General features: G+C 53.3%; 1 protein-coding gene and 1 long non-coding RNA gene across 2 annotated transcripts in view; one reads left to right on the plus strand and one right to left on the minus strand.

The window, feature by feature from the left end:
• LOC146813763 (uncharacterized) overlaps positions 1–15,898 on the plus strand; it is a 164,344-nt gene extending 148,446 nt beyond the window's left edge. Inside the window, exons 2-3 of the long non-coding RNA XR_014962895.1 lie at positions 998–2,226; positions 14,552–15,898. This is a non-coding gene — a long non-coding RNA (uncharacterized LOC146813763). The remainder of the gene's footprint in view (positions 1–997; positions 2,227–14,551) is intronic.
• The window catches only part of DNAH8 (dynein axonemal heavy chain 8), a 13,985,216-nt gene that overhangs the window by 8,858,200 nt on the left and 5,105,145 nt on the right, over positions 1–21,871 (minus strand). The gene's annotated exons all lie outside the window — the stretch shown is intronic.

The following is a 21,871-nucleotide window of genomic DNA, read 5'->3' on the forward strand; positions in this document are numbered from 1 at the left end:
AGGGCAGGGAACAGGGGTCAATGACTTAATACCGTGGCATCGTTTGAACTGTGCTGGGTACGTGGATATGAGAATTTGTTTTTCTTAAAAATAATTGATTTCGATAACTCATCATATACAATCACTCACTAGTAGTAAGGAGAACATTATCCCATTTTAAAGAGGATTGGTTGATATTCATTGAGGAAGTCTGTGTAGGAAACTGATTAATTGTTTACCCCTAAAGGGACCCAATGTATAAAACCTCACCACTGTCAACATTTGAACAAATACGTAGTTCTATACCTATGGAAAAAAGAACGAGATAGGTGGAGTAAGGGGGTATTACAATTACTTCACTGCCATAGCTCCGGACCATTGCTGATGTATAAGGCTCACAGAGACCGGTGAACTACTGCAGTTATTTGGCTTGCCACAGATTGTCACATGAACTAGCTAGGTGGAGTAAGGGGCATCACAATTACACCACTCCCCAAGCTCCGAACCATTGCTATGCCATAATGCCCTTAGAGACCGGTAAACTATAGTAGTCATTTAAACTGCAAAAGATTGAGTATGGGGATGCACAAATAGACAGAGGTGAAAGGATTAATAGAATACATGAGTTAATAAAAAGGAGTCTATGCTGACACAAGCCATAGGATTCACTATCATTCACACAAAAATGAAGTTCTTCCCTTTTAAATGCCTTTATTTGCAGAGTTTGACTATAGGGTGACATTTCTACTCTAGCCCGTAGCTTGGAACAGCAATAATGAGACTTGGGTAACGAAGTTAACTTTTTATTTTACATTGATGACTCTAGATAGCTTCTGTTGTATTCAAGATGAGTGTCTCACTATACACAGTGTGTTGGGTGCCAAATTATGGTGAGAGGGTAATATAATCAGGTTTTTACTATTCAAATGTGAAGATCGATAGTTTAATTAAAGGAGGTGATCCTGACTGATGAAATATCACATAATTAATGATGAATTTATATTCTTTATTTTTGTAGGTACATTTCAAGAGTGGGTCTACCAAAAGGCAAGTAATGCTGTATATTTATTCCTACCACTCAGGGGCCAATTCCGATTCCGGCCGCAAAACAAACCGACCGACACGGACCCGGACCGAATACCGACCGACACGGACCAGCGCCGTATGACCTGTGCAGTACGATGCAACGCGTGTGAAGTACAAACGACACGTACGGAATACAAGCCGTACGACCGAGCCGTAGGGAAAATAGTGATCCGGCCCAAAAACCGGCGCGAATATCACCGACCGACACGAACCCGGAATGAAGCCGACCGACCTGTACCCACGATGTACGATTTGCGCAGTACGATGCAATGCGTGTAAAACCAGCCCGACTCGCACGGAGACCAAGCTGCACGACCGACACGCACAGACAACCCGGCACACAAGCAATAGAGACTGCCGCAACTGACGCGTACCAAACACAGAAGATAGGCAGAGTGAACGAGGCGGAGAAGCCCGCACGAGACAAGAGCAGCGTCCGTTTCCGGCACATGAACGTCTACTTCATGCCTACAAAGCACAAAGGAAAAAAGACAAAAAAAGGACCAAGCTAGCAATGACAAAGCCAATAAATACCACAAAAAAAAACCTGGGACAAAGACACACCCACCACTCCAACTATATAAAGGACTACAATCACCACCATCATCCCTTGCAAACAGGAGACACAGCCAGCAGCAAACACCAGTACACAGCAACTACAGACACACTCACAACTCATCCATCACACAACTCACACACCATCAGCACCTCACACAAAAGCACACACACATACACCCAGCAAAACCAACACCAACCCACCATCACTTGCACCCTCACACACACATCACTCACCACCACCAACCATCACCATGCCCCCAAAGAAGTATCCAAAGTTCACAGATAGTGAGTTAGAAGTGCTGGTAGACGAGATCATCAGAGTAGAGCCACATTTGTTTGGTGCATTGGTCCAAAGGACCCCCATCTCACAGAAAACCAAGATGTGGGCGAGGATTGTGGACAAGGTGAACGCTCAAGCACCAGCAAGGTGCACAAAGGACGATATCCAGAACAGGTGGTAAGAAACTCATCGAAAAAGATCACGCCCTGAGTCAGTGCACCGGCGGTGGCCCTCCTACCAAACCTTCAGGACCTGGGAGGAGAAGGTGCGAGACATCCTACCACCAGAGAGCGTCCATGGCCTAACTGACATCCCAGAGCCTGGTAAGTACACAAACCACATACCCAAGATTGTGTGGGAAGGGGACAGTGAAACCATGCACCGCAAGCAGAGCTACACTAACCAATAGATAATCAGCCCAAGATGTTTATGCCAGTTCAGACAAACACAATACCTGCCATCTCAGAGTGACTGGGAACTGTGTCATGACATGCACCAACCTACCAACAAATAGAGCAAACCAGTGGCACTAAGCCAAATAGACCCTGCCAGACAGTGTGCCACCACAAACACACCACCTCACAGTGTAGCTGACTGTCAGGAAGGAATAGTGGGGTTGCATGTGAAGTGAGTGTAGCCAAAAGCATGATGGGGCCTGTAGTCACAGATAATGCTCCCCCTCCTGATTGGCCCATCAAGACCTCTCTGAAACATGCCCACATCACAGGGAGTGGAAAATGACTGATAAGATGGCTGACACTGGGTCCTGCTGTGGGGAGCACAAGGCCCTGCTAGCGCTTGTGTGCTAATCAGAAGCAGGACACCACTGACTGACATCCTGAAAGACAACTTGCATGTCCTACAATGGAAGCACATTTCATGATGGGAAGGAGGACTGACAGCCATGACCATACTTATCAGCATGGGGCGACACCCCCCCCCAACACAAACTCCACACAACTCACCGGGTACAATGCATTGACACACACCTCATTGAAATATCAGCAAAAGATACCCCGTACTGGGTGCTGCTGTGTGAAGCACAGGGGCTCACTTTGGACTTGTAGCCAAACAAACACCAGGATTTCACAGTCTGCCATCTTGCCATTGCTGTCACACCCTCTCACAGGGAAGCAGAGTCAAGAGGGAGGAAGTATGGGCATGCTGGGAAGGGGGGTGTAGCCAAGAGTATGATGGGTCTCGCAGTCACAGACAACCTACCCCCCCACATGGCCCAGCAATATCAAACTGAACCATACTCACCTCACAGGGAGTGGGAAGGGACTGACAAGATGTCTGACACTGGGCTCTGTTATGGGGAGCACAAGGCCATGCTGGGAAATGGCCAACAACAAACATCAGGACTTCACAGTCAGCCATCTTGCCATTGCTGTCACACCCCCTCACAGGGAAGCAGAGTCAAGAGGGAGGAAGTATGGGCATGCTGGGAAGGGGGGTGTAGCCAAGAGTATGATGGGACTTGCAGTCATAGACAACCTACACCCACCCACATGGCCCAGCAAGATCAAACTGAACTATATTCGCCTGACAGGGAGTGGGAAGGGTGTAGGAGAGTAGGGTCTGCAATCCTATGATCACCCAGATTTTTTGCTTTTGCTTCATTGGTTTACGACTTTCTCCGGCTGTGGGCCTGCCAATCAGACCCACAGCCTAGCTGTTCTCTCTCGAAATTAACACACATGTACATTAGGTGCATCCACTAATTGGAACTGGGCCGCCTTGTCAGTCCCTGTCTCAGCATACCACAGGTATCCAGGGCATCGGTGTACCCAGGGCCTACCAGGGGCTGAAGCATGTATTATGCCACCCCTGGAATGGCCGCCCAAATCTGACACAACTGGCTGCACGACAGCTGGGGCCACGTGGTGTAATCACCCGTTGCTGTAGGTGTAGTATTCCTACACCTAAACCCTAAAATGGACACATGGATTCCTATCAGTCACTCCTATAGCAGGCCTTATCAATCCTGAAGGCAGAGTGCAGGGAATCATGTGGGACGGTGCTCTGGCGCGAGCTGAGCCCGTCGACGGCTTGCGGAACCAAGTCCTAATAGCCGTTCCATGGTGACGCGGGCCAACTACTTTTAATGCATTATAGTCCTTGCGGTTATTTGCTAACTTTGGCATCACATCACCTACACATGTCGAGTAAGGTGTCATACGAATGGGAATACGAACCCCTCGCCAGTCCTGGCGACGGGGTTAGCATTCCCCCCTTTTAGAGGGACACGACATGGAAGTAACCTTGAACCCCGGTTAAAGTTGACTCAAGCCTCAGCATCACAAAATGGATGCTGCCACCAGACACAAGTCTGACCTCCTGCTGCTGGGGGACCTTCCAGCAAGGGGAGCTTGGACAAAGGGTTTCCTGTCGAGGGCGGTGTTAGCACCATCCCAGACAGGGTTTGTGTATCCCAGGTAGGCAGGGCTGAAAGGAAGGTGATTGCAAGTGGCACCCCGGTGCTCACTGTGCATATTTTTTTATTTTTTTATTTTAGCGATTTGTATAGCGCCTGGTGACCCAAGGGCATCCCCGCGCTGTGAAAAGGTTGTTTATCCATTGAGGGAAGGGAGGAGAGTAGGGACAATTATTTCGGGAAAAGGTGCGTTTTCAGTTTTTTGCGAAAAACAAGATAACTGGATTCCAGTCTCAGGGTGCGTGGGAGGGTATTCCATCCCTTGGCCGCTTGAACCGAAAATCGGCGTCCTCCTGTCCGTGCCCTTTTAAATTTGGGGATGTTGGCAAAGTGCTCATTCTCCGAACGGAGGGATCTGGACGCTTTGTAGGGGGTGACCAAGCTGCTGAGGATCGCAGGGCCAGAACCGTTGATCAGTTTGTGTGTCGTGCACATGGCTTTGAATTCCACCCTTTGGCGCACAGGGAGCCAGTGCAAGGCCTTGAGGGCTAGCCCGGCTCAAACCAGTTTCGGGGGCACACCAGCCCCTGAGCTGGCGCGAAGCCGGACAAAGGATAGGGGTGTAACCACCCCCCTTCTGGCTCCACCCATAGGTAGAACCTAGTCACGGGCCAGCCCCTTTTCTTAGAATAAAGGTAGGAGCGAGTCCCCTTCCCAAATTGGATAATCAGATAATCGGATAACTCCGAATCACGAACCACTTTCCACGAAAGGAACTCTTGACTATTTCTGAAGACTCTCCCTTGTGGCTAAGGAGTAGCCACCCTGCACCAGCAGGCACCACCTAAGCGCTTGCGGTTTGCTGTACGTCTCCTACGGATCAAGACTGCCCAGCTCGACGAGACCCGAGTTCCCTGCCATCTCTGACCTTTTACCTACCTCATCAGCCCAGCTGAGAGTCGTAGGTGTGACGAGACCTGCGGGACCGGCTATCTTCAGAACCTGCACGACGCTTATCTAGCACGCCCACCGAGGGACCCTCGAGTGAGTGCACCTAGGGTTTGAGAAGCCCTAAACCCCGAGCAGCTCCAGCATCGAAGTCTGTCTCCCCAGCATCCACGAGATCTGCGTGGGGGCCCTTCCGCTTCTTGCTGTTCCCAGCGTTGTCCGACCACTTGCCGACCGGCTTGTGGCCCTCTTCACGACGCTCCAAGATTATTTGCATCACCGGTCTGGTTGCTCCAGACTGGCTCTTGCTCCCCTTCAACAGAGGAGTACCACGGACCCTCCTGGTCCACTCCCGACGCCATCTTGACTCCCCCGCTTGGGTTGCCACTGCCAAGATCCGCTGCCCCTTCCTGGGCCCAGCATCATCGACAGCAGACACCTTCGTGGGACAGCTCGCCCTCCATCCCGGTCGCCGCCACGCCTCCTGGTCCGAGGAACAGCCGAGTCCGACGTCACCCACTCACCTGGTCGAGGTGACTTCAGCCGGTACCCCCCTGGTACCCACACGATCGCTGGCTAGCGGTTGAGAACTGAGTCCCCTCTGCTTTCAGGTTTCCTTCATCACCGATCCAGGCTTGGATCGCTCTGAACATCGTCACTGGTCGCCTGCCAGCAACTTCTTCTTTCAGGCTCCTGAGACTACACGAGGACTCCCGACATCTTGCCGAACTTCACGCAGCCGCAGCCTCCGGGCTAGGTAACTCGAGCATCTCGGTGCTCCATCGCAGGTTCGCTCTACAAGTGTCCAGTTCCTTTTTCGTTTAGTCCCACTGATTGGAACACTCCGGAATCAGTACCTCCAGACTCTAACCATTCGCATTTCACTGTTAGTGTAGATGGTTTCTCGTGCCCCTCGGGCATTTGTGTAAATTGTGCAACTGAAGTATTTTCCTAAGAGTTTTGTAGTGTGCTTAGCTCCCTGACTCATAAAGAGCCAGGGTAGTCTTGTTATAAATAAATATCCTTTTATTTTCATAACAACTTGTGTGGTGTCCTTTCACTTGGTGTTCAAGGGGTATATGTGATGGTAAACAGCTGGCTTAACACGCCCTCTAGAGTTTAGCCTAAGACTGCTCGTATCCACGCTACTAGGATAGCTGGTCTATAAGGTTGACTTACAACCAATCATCAATAAGGGTCGTTTGGAATGATACACAGTGATCACTAGAATAGTGAGCACTACATATCAGGCCAACTTCTCACATTGGTGAGCAGCGGTTGGGATTTGAGCTTGCTGTTGTTTTACCACACACGTATCCTAAGAATATCGCAGTGAAAGATCACATAAGTACCCAGGTACATATAACTTAACTTAGAATACTCCGAGTTCTACTGAACCGGCTGTTGTAGTGTAACAGGGCTTAGCACACCCTGACTACAACTCTTAGCAAGGGATCAGTAGGTAAACCCATAGTGTAGGTAGGTGCAACACTTACACCTCACTAGAAAAGCATGTCGGTCCACGGAGAGTCTGCAGGGACTCCCTTAGTGGTCAGTGACCCTCCACAGGTCGTGTCACGATATGCAACTCTTAGCTTCAAGGAGATGAGACAACTGTGTGCCTCCAGGAAGCTAAACCAGGGTTCTAACCCTACCATCGCAATACTGATAGGTCTCTTAGAGGCGTACGATGCTAGGAGGTCCTCTAACCCAGGTCCCCCCAGTGCAGATGGGAACATGCCTCCCTTAGAGGGAACCCTCGGTGACCCAGACCTCGACCTCCACACAGAGGAGGAGGACGAGGACGAGTTATCGGGAGACGAGGCAGACAAAGGTCCAGTGGTAGTCGGCAGGCTTACAAGGACCAACTTAAGCAGGCATGAGAATGGAACTGGGGGAGCCCCGGGCCCACGCTCAAGCAGGCTTAACCTTGGGAACGGACGAGCTAGGCTCTGGCAGATCGGTTCATACACATGTCTCTCAGGCATCTTCTCAGAGAGGAATGACTTCCCCTCAGAGGAGGGAGCATGAAGCGAAGATGCGGGAGGTCAATCTGAGGATCGAGCGGGAAGAACTTGCCCTCGCCAAAGAAAGACTTGCCTTGGCCCGAGAGCAGAAATTAAGTGGGTTAGATCCCACTGGTGGCAGCATTCTCAATAGAGAGAAAGACAGGGGTATAGACACTAGACACCTGAGTAAAATAGTGCCCCCCTTTAAACAAGGGGACGACATCCACAAGTGGATAACTGCCTTGGAGAGGGCCTGCACTGTCCAGTGCGTCCCCCCAAGTCAGTGGGCAGCTATACTGTGGCTTTCCTTTGAAGGTAAAGGAAGGGACAAGCTCCTCACTACGAGAGCTGAGGATGCTAACAACTACCAAGTCCTGAAGAACACACTGATTGATGGGTTCGGCTTAACCACGGAACAGTACCGGGTGCTGTTCCGGGACACCCAGAAAATTCAGTCTCAGGATTGGGCTGACTTTGTCGATTGTGCCACTAAGGCTTTGGAAGGCTGGTTGCTGGGTAGCAAGGTTACTGATTACACAGGATTGTACAATCTTATCATGCGAGAACAGATTTTAAACAACTGTCAGAACCAATTGTTGCATCAGCACCTTGTCGACTCGGATCTGACCTCTCCCCAAGAATTGGGAAAGAAGGCAGACAGATGGGTCAGAACAAGGGTCAAGCAGAACCAGAATCAGAACCAGGGTGGTCAGAAGAAAGCAGACCAAAAGGGTAACAAGAACGAACAAAATGACCAGAAGTCTTCGACAGGTCCCCAACAAACCAAAGAGGGTGGGGGTCAGGCTTCACAGAAGAAGAAGACTCAAGAAGGCCAGTCAAAAAGGTGGTGCCAATACTGTAAAAGTAAGACTCACTGGTTTAGTGAGTGCACCAAGAAAGGAGGGCAAACTCCTGCCACTGCAGCCCCTAAGGCACCTGCGCCCCCTAGTACAGTCAGCAGTGGTAGTGCGCCTCCCAAGGCATTAGTTGGGTTAACCTTGGGAACCGAGGGGAGTGACGACTTAGTCGGCACGCTCACTCAGGCCGTCCTTGTCTGTACAGGGGATATGGATATGTCCCCTGATGCCAGTCCCAATACTTTGGGCAAATACAGACAGACACCTTTGATAAATGGAAAAGTGGCTCAGGCCTACAGGGACACGTGTGCCAGTGTCACCATGGTGACGCCTAACTTCGTGGACCCTGGACAGATCATGCTAGGTACCAGTTACCTAGTGACCAATGCCAGCAACGTCACTACCAATCACAGTATGGCAGTTGTTGATTTCTCCTGGGGAGGGGTAAGTGGCCCGAAAAAGGTTGTGGTTAGTTCAGACCTCCCCGTAGAATGTCTGTTGGGCAATGATTTGGAAACGTCACAATGGTCAGAAGTGGAGCAGAGGACTCACATGGAGATGTTAGGCTTGCCAGCACATGTCCTTGCTGTGACCAGGTCACAGGCCAAAAGATGCCCCACTGAACAGGTGCTGGATCCTGGAAGAACGGACCAGACACCTTCCAAGAAAAGGAGCAGTAAGGGTAAGGCTTCGCCTTCCCCCTTGCCCCAGGTCGTGGATCAAGTCTCCGAGGAGGCTGACCTTAAAGAACTGAGGGAAACTGAGCCGCAAGAGCTTGAACCTGGTCAGGTTGAGTTTCTGGGCTCAGGGGGACCCTCCAGGGAAGACCTGGGGAAGGCACAGTTAGACTGCCCCTCACTTGAACCCCTCAGACAGCAGGCCGCTGCTGAGGCTGCAGGGAACGCCACAGGTACCCACAAAGTGTACTGGGACGATGGACTCCTGTACTCCGAGGCAAGAGACCCCAAACCTGGTGCGACCAGGAGGCTGGTCATCCCCTTGTCTCTGAGAGGTTTCCTTCTCACCTTGGCCCACGAGATTCCCCTTGCAGGTCACTTAGGCCAGAATAAGACTTGGGACAGAATTGTTCCACACTTTCACTGGCCCCACATGTCCGAAGATACGAAGGAGTTTTGCCGCTCCTGTGTCACTTGCCAAGCCAGTGGTAAGTCAGGTGGCACGACAAAGGCCCCCCTCATACCACTACCAGTGGTGGGGGTACCCTTTGAACGAGTGGGGATTGACATTGTCGGACCAATGGAACCCCAGACAGCATCAGGGCACAAGTTTATACTGGTGGTGGTGGACCACGCCACCAGGTATCCTGAAGCTATTCCCCTTAGGACCACTACAGCACCTGTGGTGGCACGGGCCCTACTTGGAGTGTTCTCCAGAGTGGGCTTCCCTAAGGAGGTCGTCTCAGACAGAGGTGCAAACTTCATGTCGGGATATCTGACTGCTATGTGGAAGGAATGTGGTGTCAACTACAAGTTCACCACACCCTATCACCCACAATGCAATGGGCTTGTTGAGAGATTCAACAGGACCCTAAAAGGGATGATTCACGGACTACCTGAAAAGCTTCGGCGGAGATGGGATGTCCTGATACCCTGCCTCTTGTTCGCCTACAGAGAGGTCCCGCAGAAGGGGGTTGGCTACAGCCCTTTTGAGCTTCTGTTCGGACATCCTGTAAGGGGACCCCTTTGTTTTGTAAAGGAAGGATGGGAGAGACCTCTCAGAAAGCCGGCATCAAACATTGTGGACTATGTGCTCGGTCTCCGCTCGCGGATGGCGGAGTACATGGAAAAGGCGTCTAAAAACCTGGAGGCGAGCCAAGAATTACAGAAAGCTTGGCACGACCAAAAGGCTGTCCTGACTGTGTACCAGCCTGGACAGAAGGTGTGGGTGCTGGAGCCAGTGGCCCCAGCAGCACTCAAAGACAAATGGTCTGGGCCCCACACGATCATTGAGCAAAAGGGAGAGGTCACCTACTTGGTAGACCTGGGAACTCCCCGGAGCCCCCACAGGGTGCTCCATGTAAACAGGCTCAAGGCATATGTCGACAGGGAGGGCATGGGCTTGCTCATGGCCACAGATGAGGGACAGGAGGAGGAGAGTGACCCTCTCCCAGACCTGCTCTCTCAGAACCCTGACGATGGATCAGTAGATGGTGTTGTCTTTTGTGGCAGCCTCTCTGGACATCAACAAGAGGATTGTAAACAGGTTCTTCAATCCTTTCGACATATGTTCTCTCTGACACCCAGTCAGACCAAGTGGTGTACCCATGAGGTCGACACTGGGGACAGTCTGCCCGTAAAGAGTAAAATCTATCGGCAACCTGATCATGTCAGAGACTGCATCAAGACAGAGGTGCAGAAAATGTTGGAGCTGGGAGTCATTGAACCCTCGGACAGCCCCTGGGCTAGTCCCGTAGTGCTCGTGCCGAAACCTCACACCCAGGGCGGTAAGAAAGAGATGAGGTTTTGCGTGGACTACAGAGGTCTCAATGCGGTCACTAAGACTGACGCCCACCCGATACCAAGAGCAGACGAACTTATCGACCGGTTGGCCTCGGCCAACTACTTAAGTACGTTTGACCTGACAGCTGGGTATTGGCAAATCAGGTTAGCTGAGGAGGCCAAGCCCAAAACAGCATTTTCTACCCCGGGTGGGCATTATCAGTTCGTGGTAATGCCCTTTGGTTTGAAAAATGCACCTGCCACCTTCCAAAGGCTGGTGAATCGAGTTCTCACTGGGTTGGACGACTTCTGTGCGGCGTATCTGGACGATATCGCTGTCTTTAGCTCCACCTGGGAGGATCACCTGGTCCACCTGAGGAAAGTGTTAGAGGCCCTGCAGAAGGCAGGCCTCACTATCAAGGCCACCAAGTGCCAGATAGGGCAGACACAGGTTGTATACCTGGGCCACCTTGTAGGTGGAGGCCAGGTTCAACCATTGGAGAGCAAAATACAGGCCATCCAGGACTGGGCTCCTCCAACCACCCAGACTCAGGTTCGAGCTTTCTTGGGCCTGACTGGTTATTACCGGAAATTTGTCAGAAATTATGGATCCATTGTGACCCCGCTAAACGACCTGACAAGTAAAAAGATGCCAAAAAAAGTTCAGTGGACAGCAAGCTGTCAGAAGGCATTCGATGACCTAAAGCAGGCCATGTGCACAGCACCTATCCTAAAGAGTCCAGACTACTCCAAACCATTCATTGTCCAAACAGACGCTTCGGAGCTGGGTGTGGGAGCTGTTCTATCGCAACTGAATTTTGATGGTCATGACCAGCCCATAGCTTTTATTAGCAGGAGGCTGACCCCCAGAGAGAAGAATTGGTCAGCTATTGAGAGGGAGGCCTTTGCTGTGGTTTGGGCCCTGAAGAAGTTGAGGCCATACTTGTTTGGCACTCACTTCAAGATTCAGACCGACCATAAGCCCCTCTTGTGGCTAAATCAAATGAAGGGTGAAAACCCCAAACTACTTAGGTGGTCCATTTCCCTACAGGGGATGGACTTCACAGTGGAGCATAGACCTGGCACTGATCATGGCAATGCAGATGGGCTCTCCAGGTATTTCCACTTAGAGTAAGAAGACTCACCTGGTCAAGGTTAGCTTATTGTCCCAAAGTTTGGGGGGGGGGTCATGTAGGAGAGTAGGGTCTGCAATCCTATGATCACCCAGATTTTTTGCTTTTGCTTCATTGGTTTACGACTTTCTCCGGCTGTGGGCCTGCCAATCAGACCCACAGCCTAGCTGTTCTCTCTCGAAATTAACACACATGTACATTAGGTGCATCCACTAATTGGAACTGGGCCGCCTTGTCAGTCCCTGTCTCAGCATACCACAGGTATCCAGGGCATCGGTGTACCCAGGGCCTACCAGGGGCTGAAGCATGTATTATGCCACCCCTGGAATGGCCGCCCAAATCTGACACAACTGGCTGCACGACAGCTGGGGCCACGTGGTGTAATCACCCGTTGCTGTAGGTGTAGTATTCCTACACCTAAACCCTAAAATGGACACATGGATTCCTATCAGTCACTCCTATAGCAGGCCTTATCAATCCTGAAGGCACAGTGCAGGGAATCATGTGGGACGGTGCTCTGGCGCGAGCTGAGCCCGTCGACGGCTTGCGGAACCAAGTCCTAATAGCCGTTCCATGGTGACGCGGGCCAACTACTTTTAATGCATTATAATCCTTGCGGTTATTTGCTAACTTTGGCATCACATCACCTACACATGTCGAGTAAGGTGTCATACGAATGGGAATACGAACCCCTCGCCAGTCCTGGCGACGGGGTTAGCATTCCCCCCTTTTAGAGGGACACGACATGGAAGTAACCTTGAACCCCGGTTAAAGTTGACTCAAGCCTCAGCATCACAAAATGGATGCTGCCACCAGACACAAGTCTGACCTCCTGCTGCTGGGGGACCTTCCAGCAAGGGGAGCTTGGACAAAGGGTTTCCTGTCGAGGGCGGTGTTAGCACCATCCCAGACAGGGTTTGTGTATCCCAGGTAGGCAGGGCTGAAAGGAAGGTGATTGCAAGTGGCACCCCGGTGCTCACTGTGCATAGCCCGGCTCAAACCAGTTTCGGGGGCACACCAGCCCCTGAGCTGGCGCGAAGCCGGACAAAGGATAGGGGTGTAACCACCCCCCTCCTGGCTCCACCCATAGGTAGAACCTAGTCACGGGCCAGCCCCTTTTCTTAGAATAAAGGTAGGAGCGAGTCCCCTTCCCAAATTGGATAATCAGATAATCGGATAACTCCGAATCACGAACCACTTTCCACGAAAGGAACTCTTGACTATTTCTGAAGACTCTCCCTTGTGGCTAAGGAGTAGCCACCCTGCACCAGCAGGCACCACCTAAGCGCTTGCGGTTTGCTGTACGTCTCCTACGGATCAAGACTGCCCAGCTCGACGAGACCCGAGTTCCCTGCCATCTCTGACCTTTTACCTACCTCATCAGCCCAGCTGAGAGTCGTAGGTGTGACGAGACCTGCGGGACCGGCTATCTTCAGAACCTGCACGACGCTTATCTAGCACGCCCACCGAGGGACCCTCGAGTGAGTGCACCTAGGGTTTGAGAAGCCCTAAACCCTGAGCAGCTCCAGCATCGAAGTCTGTCTCCCCAGCATCCACGAGATCTGCGTGGGGGCCCTTCCGCTTCTTGCTGTTCCCAGCGTTGTCCGACCACTTGCCGACCGGCTTGTGGCCCTCTTCACGACGCTCCAAGATTATTTGCATCACCGGTCTGGTTGCTCCAGACTGGCTCTTGCTCCCCTTCAACAGAGGAGTACCACGGACCCTCCTGGTCCACTCCCGACGCCATCTTGACTCCCCCGCTTGGGTTGCCACTGCCAAGATCCGCTGCCCCTTCCTGGGCCCAGCATCATCGACAGCAGACACCTTCGTGGGACAGCTCGCCCTCCATCCCGGTCGCCGCCGCGCCTCCTGGTCCGAGGAACAGCCGAGTCCGACGTCACCCACTCACCTGGTCGAGGTGACTTCAGCCGGTACCCCCCTGGTACCCACACGATCGCTGGCTAGCGGTTGAGAACTGAGTCCCCTCTGCTTTCAGGTTTCCTTCATCACCGATCCAGGCTTGGATCGCTCTGAACATCGTCACTGGTCGCCTGCCAGCAACTTCTTCTTTCAGGCTCCTGAGACTACACGAGGACTCCCGACATCTTGCCGAACTTCACGCAGCCGCAGCCTCCGGGCTAGGTAACTCGAGCATCTCGGTGCTCCATCGCAGGTTCGCTCTACAAGTGTCCAGTTCCTTTTTCGTTTAGTCCCACTGATCGGAACACTCCGGAATCAGTACCTCCAGACTCTAACCATTCGCATTTCACTGTTAGTGTAGATGGTTTCTCGTGCCCCTCGGGCATTTGTGTAAATTGTGCAACTGAAGTATTTTTCTAAGAGTTTTGTAGTGTGCTTAGCTCCCTGACTCATAAAGAGCCAGGGTAGTCTTGTTATAAATAAATATCCTTTTATTTTCATAACAACTTGTGTGGTGTCCTTTCACTTGGTGTTCAAGGGGTATATGTGATGGTAAACAGCTGGCTTAACACGCCCTCTAGAGTTTAGCCTAAGACTGCTCGTATCCACGCTACTAGGATAGCTGGTCTATAAGGTTGACTTACAACCAATCATCAATAAGGGTCGTTTGGAATGATACACAGTGATCACTAGAATAGTGAGCACTACATATCAGGCCAACTTCTCACAAAGGGACTGACAAGATGTCTGACACTGGGCTCTGTTGTGGGGAGCACAAGGCCATGCTGGGAAATGGTCAACAACAATATCAAACTCTGTCCGTGACAAGCTGGGAAAAAGCACTGTACAGGCAGGCATCTGTTTGAAAAGTAGAAAATGTCATGTTTGTGAACCAACGATGCAAGTAGAAACATAAATCTTATTGTGTGTCTCTTCCAAACACAGGTGGTGCTGGGCAACCAGCACCAAATGATGAGGATACCCAGTACCAGACTCTGGTGGACACTGAGATCTCTGCTCTGACTCTCTCAATGCCCTCTTTGGATGACGACGACCAACCTGGCCCCTCCGGTGTGAGCCATCATGCAGCACCAGCAGCATCAACATCTGCCCATCCCTGTACCCACGCCTCCAGCATCTGGACACCGACAGGGCAACCCCGCCAACACGGACAGACCAAGGCCAATCAACACCCACAGCACAGGGACACAGGACCCCCTGGAAGCTACAGCAAACACCACCAGCAACACCACCCAAGGGGTCCCAGTGTCACCTGTGCGTCCCGCCGCTGGTCCTGCTCGTGTGGAGAGGGGTGCTGGGAGGAGTGGGAGGCACAGGGCGTGCCTTTCAGAGGGGTTTGGACTGTATGATGACCCCCACCTGGCATGCATCTTAGATGCGTACCAGGTTATCACCGTAAGATTTGGCCTGGCAGTGGGGATCCTCAAGGACATGCAACACGAGCAGGTCGCCCACAATGCCCGCATGGAGGCCAAGTGGGATGACATCACTGCGGTGCATAGGGACATACAACAATGCCTCCGCTAGATCAACACCAACATGTCCACACCCCCCTGTGTGCCCACAACATCTGTCGCAAAACCATCTGCCAGCGCCACAGGGAGGGAGGAGGACTCTGGCGGAGAGTCCCCTGCACCACATAGGCCTGCACATGAGGATCCCCCCCGGAAAAAGAGGGGTCGTCCAAAGAAGGACATGTGAGAGGCAGGTGTCCCAGCACATCCCCCAGGGCCTCTAAACTAGGGGTGGGCGGAATTTGCGTAATCGCGTTACGCAAACCTCCGCGAAACGGTAAAAAATCTCCGCAAACATGCAGAAATTCCGCGAACACGCGGAATTGCTTGTTCGCGATGCTTTTTTCCTGTTCACAGTTGCTGTTTGCGTGCTCGGGGAGAAATATCTCGCGAACACGCATTTTGAGAACGCGAACAAGAAAAAATTTCGCGAAGTCGCGGAAAGCAGAATTTTGGGCAATTTCGCGTTCTCCACGGAACGCGAAATTACCGAAATTTCGCAAATTCCGCGAGCGGAACGGAATTTACCGCCCAGGTCTACTCTAAACCTGTTCTGGACAATGTTCTTTTGTGCGCAACCCGTTCGCCTTGTCCAATCGCACACAACTCGCCCACATGACATGGAGGGTTCATACTGGGCCAATGTATCAGATGACTGTGGACTTTACTCTGGACATTTCATCTACCAGCACTTCCAACTCCAATGTGAACTTTGGATTCCCAAACCACTGTACAGCACCCACCATCCTGTGCACTTCCCTCACACATGTTTGTAAATAAACTTACCAGTACACCATACTTGCCTCTGTTGTGATTCCAACTTGTAATGTTCAGGGAGATGTCGATCTGCCACACAACACAGTGCATAGAAAATACTGCAACAATGTGACCAACGTAAGGTGAGTCATGGGGATGTAACACATGTGAGGGAGACACACCACTATGGCAACACAAAACATACTCACCATGGCCATGTTACTCATCACACACAATGATGTTGACCTGAAACACATTGGCATGCACAGACACAACACCAAGCCCAGTCAGTGGTAACAAGTCCACAGGTGAGGTAAGCAGATGTCACTCAGATATGGGAAGACAGACCACGCACATAACAAAGCGTAGCACAGGTTCATTACACATCAGCAACACGTTTATTCCACAATAGTTGCACGGTAATTCTACGTAACAGTGGACACACGCTCTCAATGTGTTGGAGAATGGAAGTCCAGGGATGTGTGGTACATCAGTTGATGGGAATTGTCAACTTCCACACTGGTGTTGGCTTCTGGGTGTTGGGGGTCAGTGTTGACCACACAACAGGCAAAGTACCCTGGGAAGGACAGACAAGATACAGTCAAAAGCTCAGAAGAACAGGAGAGAAATGCAATACACATGCACAAAGAACAAGTTACTTACCTTCGGTAACGATGTATCTGTAAGAAACATTAGTTAGTTAGATTCCTCACCTTAGAATATCCCCAGGCGTCAGACTGGATCCGGAAGATTTTTCGTCAGCAATACCCCTTGCGCGTCGCTAGGCGTCGTCTGCGGCTCCGCGTCCGTCGTCGGCGTCGTGCGCCGGGATGACGTCGTCGGAGTACTTAGACGCCGCCCTCGCGCGCTGACGTCAGTTCTTGTACATAGCCTTCCGCGCCAGGAACGCAGAGCCATGCAAAGACCGACACTGGTGCCAAAAATAAAATCTAGGGGCCTGAAAGGACAACCTTAACCCTAGATGTCAGTTCGCAGAACGGGGAGGTAAGTAACTTGTTCATCTGAAAGAAACACGTTAGTTAGATTCCTCACCTTAGAATAGATACCCAAGCAATACCATCCCCGGTGGTGGGTCTGCGAACCAAGATCACACCAGAAAGTCCTGGAGGACAGAACGGCCAAAGAAGCCATCCCTCCGGACTTGGCTGTCAAGGCAATAATGCCTGGCAAACGTGTGTAGCGAAGCCCACGTCGCCGCCTGACAGATGTCCTGCAAAGGGACCCCCCGTCCCAAGGCAGTAGTAGCCGCCGTGGCCCGAGTAGAATGGGCGCGCAGCCCAACAGGAGGGTCCTTTTTAGCCAAGGAATAGCAAATTTTTATACACAAAACGACCCACCGAGAGATGGTCCGTTTGTGCACAGCTTTCCCCTTCTTAGCGCCCACGTACCCAACAAAAAGCTGGTCGTCCACCCGGAACTGTTTCGTGCGGTCCAGATAAAAGGAGAGCGCACGTTTTGGGTCCAGACGGTGGAGCCTCTCTTCCTCTTTGGAAGGATGCGGAGGCGGAAAGAAGGTGGGCAAGGTGACAGACTGCCCAAGGTGAAATGGAGTCACCACTTTAGGAAGAAAGGAGGGACGAGGCCGAAGGACAACCTTGTCCGGATGAACAGATAGAAAAGGAGGCTTTGAAGATAAAGCCTGGAGCTCACTCACCCGTCTAGCCGAGGTGATGGCTACCAGAAAAGCAGTCTTAAGAGTCAGAAGACGAAGAGGACAATTGTGAAGAGGCTCGAAGGGAGCGCACATCAGGAATGTCAATACCAGATTCAAGTCCCACTGAGGCATTACAAAAGGGACAGGAGGGAACGTGTGTGTAATGCCTTTGAGAAAGCGTGTAACCACAGGGGACTTGAAAAGAGAAGGCTGATCAGGAAGCCGCAAGAAGGCGGAGATGGCAGCAAGATAACCTTTCAGGGTGCCCAGGGCAGAGCCCTGCCGGGCCAGAGAAAGAAGGAAGAGGAGAACCTCAGAAAGAGGGGCGGAAAGGGGATCCACAGCCTTTGCTGTGCACCATGCCACAAATTTGTTCCACCGGCAGGCGTATACCGACTTTGTGGAGGGACGCCTGGCTGCCAGAATGATATCACAGACTTCAGGAGGCAAGTCAAATGGCATCAACTGCCGCCGCTCAATCTCCACGCATGGAGGTGGAGGCTGGACAGGTTCGGGTGGAGGACCGTCCCCTGCTGCTGCGACAGAAGATCCTCCCGAAGGGGCAGACGTATCGGGGGATCGGTCAACAGACTGAGTAGCTCGGGATACCAGTATCTTCGTGCCCAATCCGGAGCCACCAAGATGACTTGGGCCCGGTCGTGCCTGATCTTCTTCAGCACTCTGGGCAGAAGTGGTATAGGCGGAAAGGCGTACAACAGACAGCAACTCCACTCGTGACGAAAAGCGTCGCCGAGCGAGTGCCGCCTTGGAAATTCCAACGCGCAGAACTGCTGACATTGCGCGTTCTCTTCGGTGGCGAATAGATCTAACCAAGGCTCTCCCCACTGCTGAAAGAGACCTTGCGCCACTTCGGAGTTCAGACGCCATTCGTGATCCATCATGCACCGGCGGCTGAGTTCGTCTGCTCTGGCGTTCAGAGAGCCCGCCAGATGTTGAACCACTAGGGTGACGCCCTGGTGTTCCAGCCACGTCCAGAGGCACAGAGCCTCCTGACAAAGGGTCCACGACCCCACCCCGCCCTGTTTGTTGCAATACCACATGGCGGTGGTGTTGTCCTTGAACAGCTGCACGACACTTCCCCTGACAGAGGGAAGGAAGGCTTTCAGTGCAAGCCGGATCGCTCTCAACTCCAACAGGTTGATGTGGAGACAAGACTCCGCCGGAGACCAGAGGCCTCTGATCTCCGCCTCTCCCATATGGCCACCCCAACCCAGGAGGGACGCATCCGTCACTACGACATGCTCCGGTTGGGGAAGGGAGAGGCTCTTGCCCTGGACCCACTCGCGGTCCGTGAGCCACCACTGCAACTGCTGTGCAGTGCCCTCCGAGATCAAGACATGGTCGGACAGGTTGCCGTGATGCTGGGCCCACTGAAACTTCAGGTCCCACTGCAGAGCCCGCATGCGCCGCCTGGCGTGATGCACTAGTAGGATGCAGGAGGCCATCAGCCCCAGAAGCCGCAACACTAGCCTGACCGAAACCCGGGATAGAGGCCGAAAGATGGGAATCAGGGCCTGTATATCCCGGACCCGCTGTTCCGGTGGATGGACCCGGAACTGCGCCGAATCGAGAACCGCTCCGATGAAGAGGAGCTTCTGAGAGGGACTCAGGTGTGACTTCGGCACGTTGACGGAAAACCCCAGCAAATGCAGGAGATCCGCCGTAGTCTGGAGGTGGGAGACGACTGCCTGGGGCGAGCCCGCCTTCAACAACCAGTCGTCGAGATAGGGGAAGACTGAAACCCCTGATCTGCGCAGATGAGCTGCGACCACCGCCAACACTTTCGTGAACACCCGAGGGGCACTGGTGAGGCCGAAGGGGAGCACGGTAAACTGAAAGTGCTCTTGGCCCACCGTGAACCGCAGGTAACGCCGGTGGGCCGGCAGGACGGGGATATGAAAATATGCGTCCTGCAAGTCCAACGCTACCATCCAGTCTCCAGGGTCTAGGGCAGCTAAAACCTGAGCCAACGTTAGCATCTTGAACCTTTCCTTTCGGAGGAAGGCATTGACGTTCCGGAGGTCCAAGATAGGGCGTAGGCCCCCCTTGCCCTTCTTGGGAACCAGAAAGTAGTGGGAATAACAACCACGACCTACTTCTGGACTCGGAACGCGCTCGACGGCCCCTTTGGCCAAGAGAGCCGAAACTTCCTCGCGGAGAAGATTCAAATGATCCCCCGAGATACGGTGGTGCTGCGGTGGCATGGCTGGAGGGGTCGTCTCGAAGGGGAGGGAGTAGCCCCTTCGGACGATTTGCAGCACCCACCTGTCCGATGTTATGGACCGCCAGTGGAGCAGGTGATGGCGAACTCTGCCGCCCACTGGCGTGGTATGGGCCTGAAAGCTCGGACTGGGAGGGCTTTGAGGCGGATGCTGCCGGGGTGGAAGTGGGCTGACCACGTCGGCCTCCATTTCCGCCACGGCGGAAGCCACGTCCGCGCGCAGGTTGGTTCTGCGGCTGGTGGCTTTGCGGACGTGAGGAGGCGCCCCTTCCTTGGCCACGAAAGGGGCGAAAAGCAGAGGTGTGCGCCCGCGGAGCCGAGAGGCCCAAGGACTTGGCCGTAGCCCGGGAGTCCTTAAAGTGGTTCAGCGCACTGTCCGCCTTCTCACCAAACAGGCGAGTGCCATCAAAGGGCATGTCCATGAGGGTGGTCTGGACATCCCCGGAAAATGACGTGGACCGCATCCAGGCGTGGCGGCGGAGCGCCACCGTGGTTGAAATCGCCCGACCCAGCGAGTCCGTGGTGTCAAGCCCACATCGTATGGCGTGCCGTGCTGCATCCCTCCCATCGGCCAAAGCCTGGTTAAGACGCGTCCGGACCTCCTCCGGACACAGGGGCAGCACGTCCTCCACCGTATCCCACAGGGAATGGGAATAACGGTCCAAGAGACAGGCGGTATTTAAGGACCGCAGGCCCAAACTAAGGGACGAGAACAGTTTCTTGCCAAACTGCTCGAGTCTCTTGGAATCCCGATCCGGCGGAGCGGTCGGGAAGGAGGATTGGGAGGTAGAGGCCTGGATAACCAGACTCTCGGGGGTGGGGTGTTGGGACAGGAAACTGGGGTCGCCCGGAGCAGGGCGGTGGCGCCTGGCAACGTTCCTATCCACAGGAGGAACTGTGGAGGGCTTGGACCAGGTGCCCTGCAGAACGTCAGTGAGGGCCTCGTTGAACGGCAGCAGAGGCTCAGTGGAGCTTGCTGAGGTTTGAAGCACCTCAGTGAGGATGTTAGTCCTCACAGCCACGGCAGGCAACTCGAGCCCAAGGGCCTCGGCCGCCTTGCGCAGCACCACAGAAAATGCTGCACCCTCCTCCGAAGCCACGGTCGGAGGAGAAGTGAATCCAGTGTCTGGCGAGGTGTCCAGCCCACTGGCCTCCCCCAGTTCATCTGCCCAGTCCTGAGAAAGCTGTGACTGAACAGCCATAGGGTCCTCGAACCCCTCCCAGTCGCCCCCTTCTTCCGATTCCTGATAAACAGGAGGAATGATCGGAACCGGACTGTAGAGATGGTAGGACTCAAGCGGCGTCGGATGCGGCGTCGGTCGACGCCGCTGCGGCGCCGGGTCCGGATGAGGGCTAAACTGGGGCGGTGTCGGCGCCAAAGGCGTCGGCGGCGCCGGAGGTGTAGGCGTGTGCGCCGGCGGCGCCGGTGACGGCGTCGGTGGTTCAGGCGTCGGCGCCGGTGGAGGAGTGACTAGGTCAACCGGCGTCGACTGGGGCCCAAGCATGGGCCCCGCGGGGACCTGCGGCGTCGAGACCGGAGTCGTCGACGGCGCCGGGGCCGGAGCCGCCGGCAGGCAAGATCGCCCAGTCGAGTCCGCGGGGCCCGAAGGCGCGCCAGCGGGCGTCGACGGCGGGGCCAGGCTCCTCATGTCGACAGACAAGGATCAAAAATGATCAAAAAAGATTTAGTCAAAAAAGACTAAAAGGGGTAGCTCTCCCGGATCTGCGCTTACTGGCGCGGAAAAAAGAAGAACTGACGTCAGCGCGCGAGGGCGGCGTCTAAGTACTCCGACGACGTCATCCCGGCGCACGACGCCGACGACGGACGCGGAGCCGCAGACGACGCCTAGCGACGCGCAAGGGGTATTGCTGACGAAAAATCTTCCGGATCCAGTCTGACGCCTGGGGATATTCTAAGGTGAGGAATCTAACTAACGTGTTTCTTTCAGATACACGTTGCAAGACACCTACACAAACACTAGTTAGCAGTACTACCCTATTGTGGAGTACGCACCACCTGAATGGACACATCAAGTGGCACACAGACACACTCAGAC

Source organism: Triturus cristatus, chromosome 6 (assembly GCF_964204655.1).
Source record: "Triturus cristatus chromosome 6, aTriCri1.1, whole genome shotgun sequence".
NCBI classification, from domain to species: domain Eukaryota; kingdom Metazoa; phylum Chordata; class Amphibia; order Caudata; family Salamandridae; genus Triturus; species Triturus cristatus.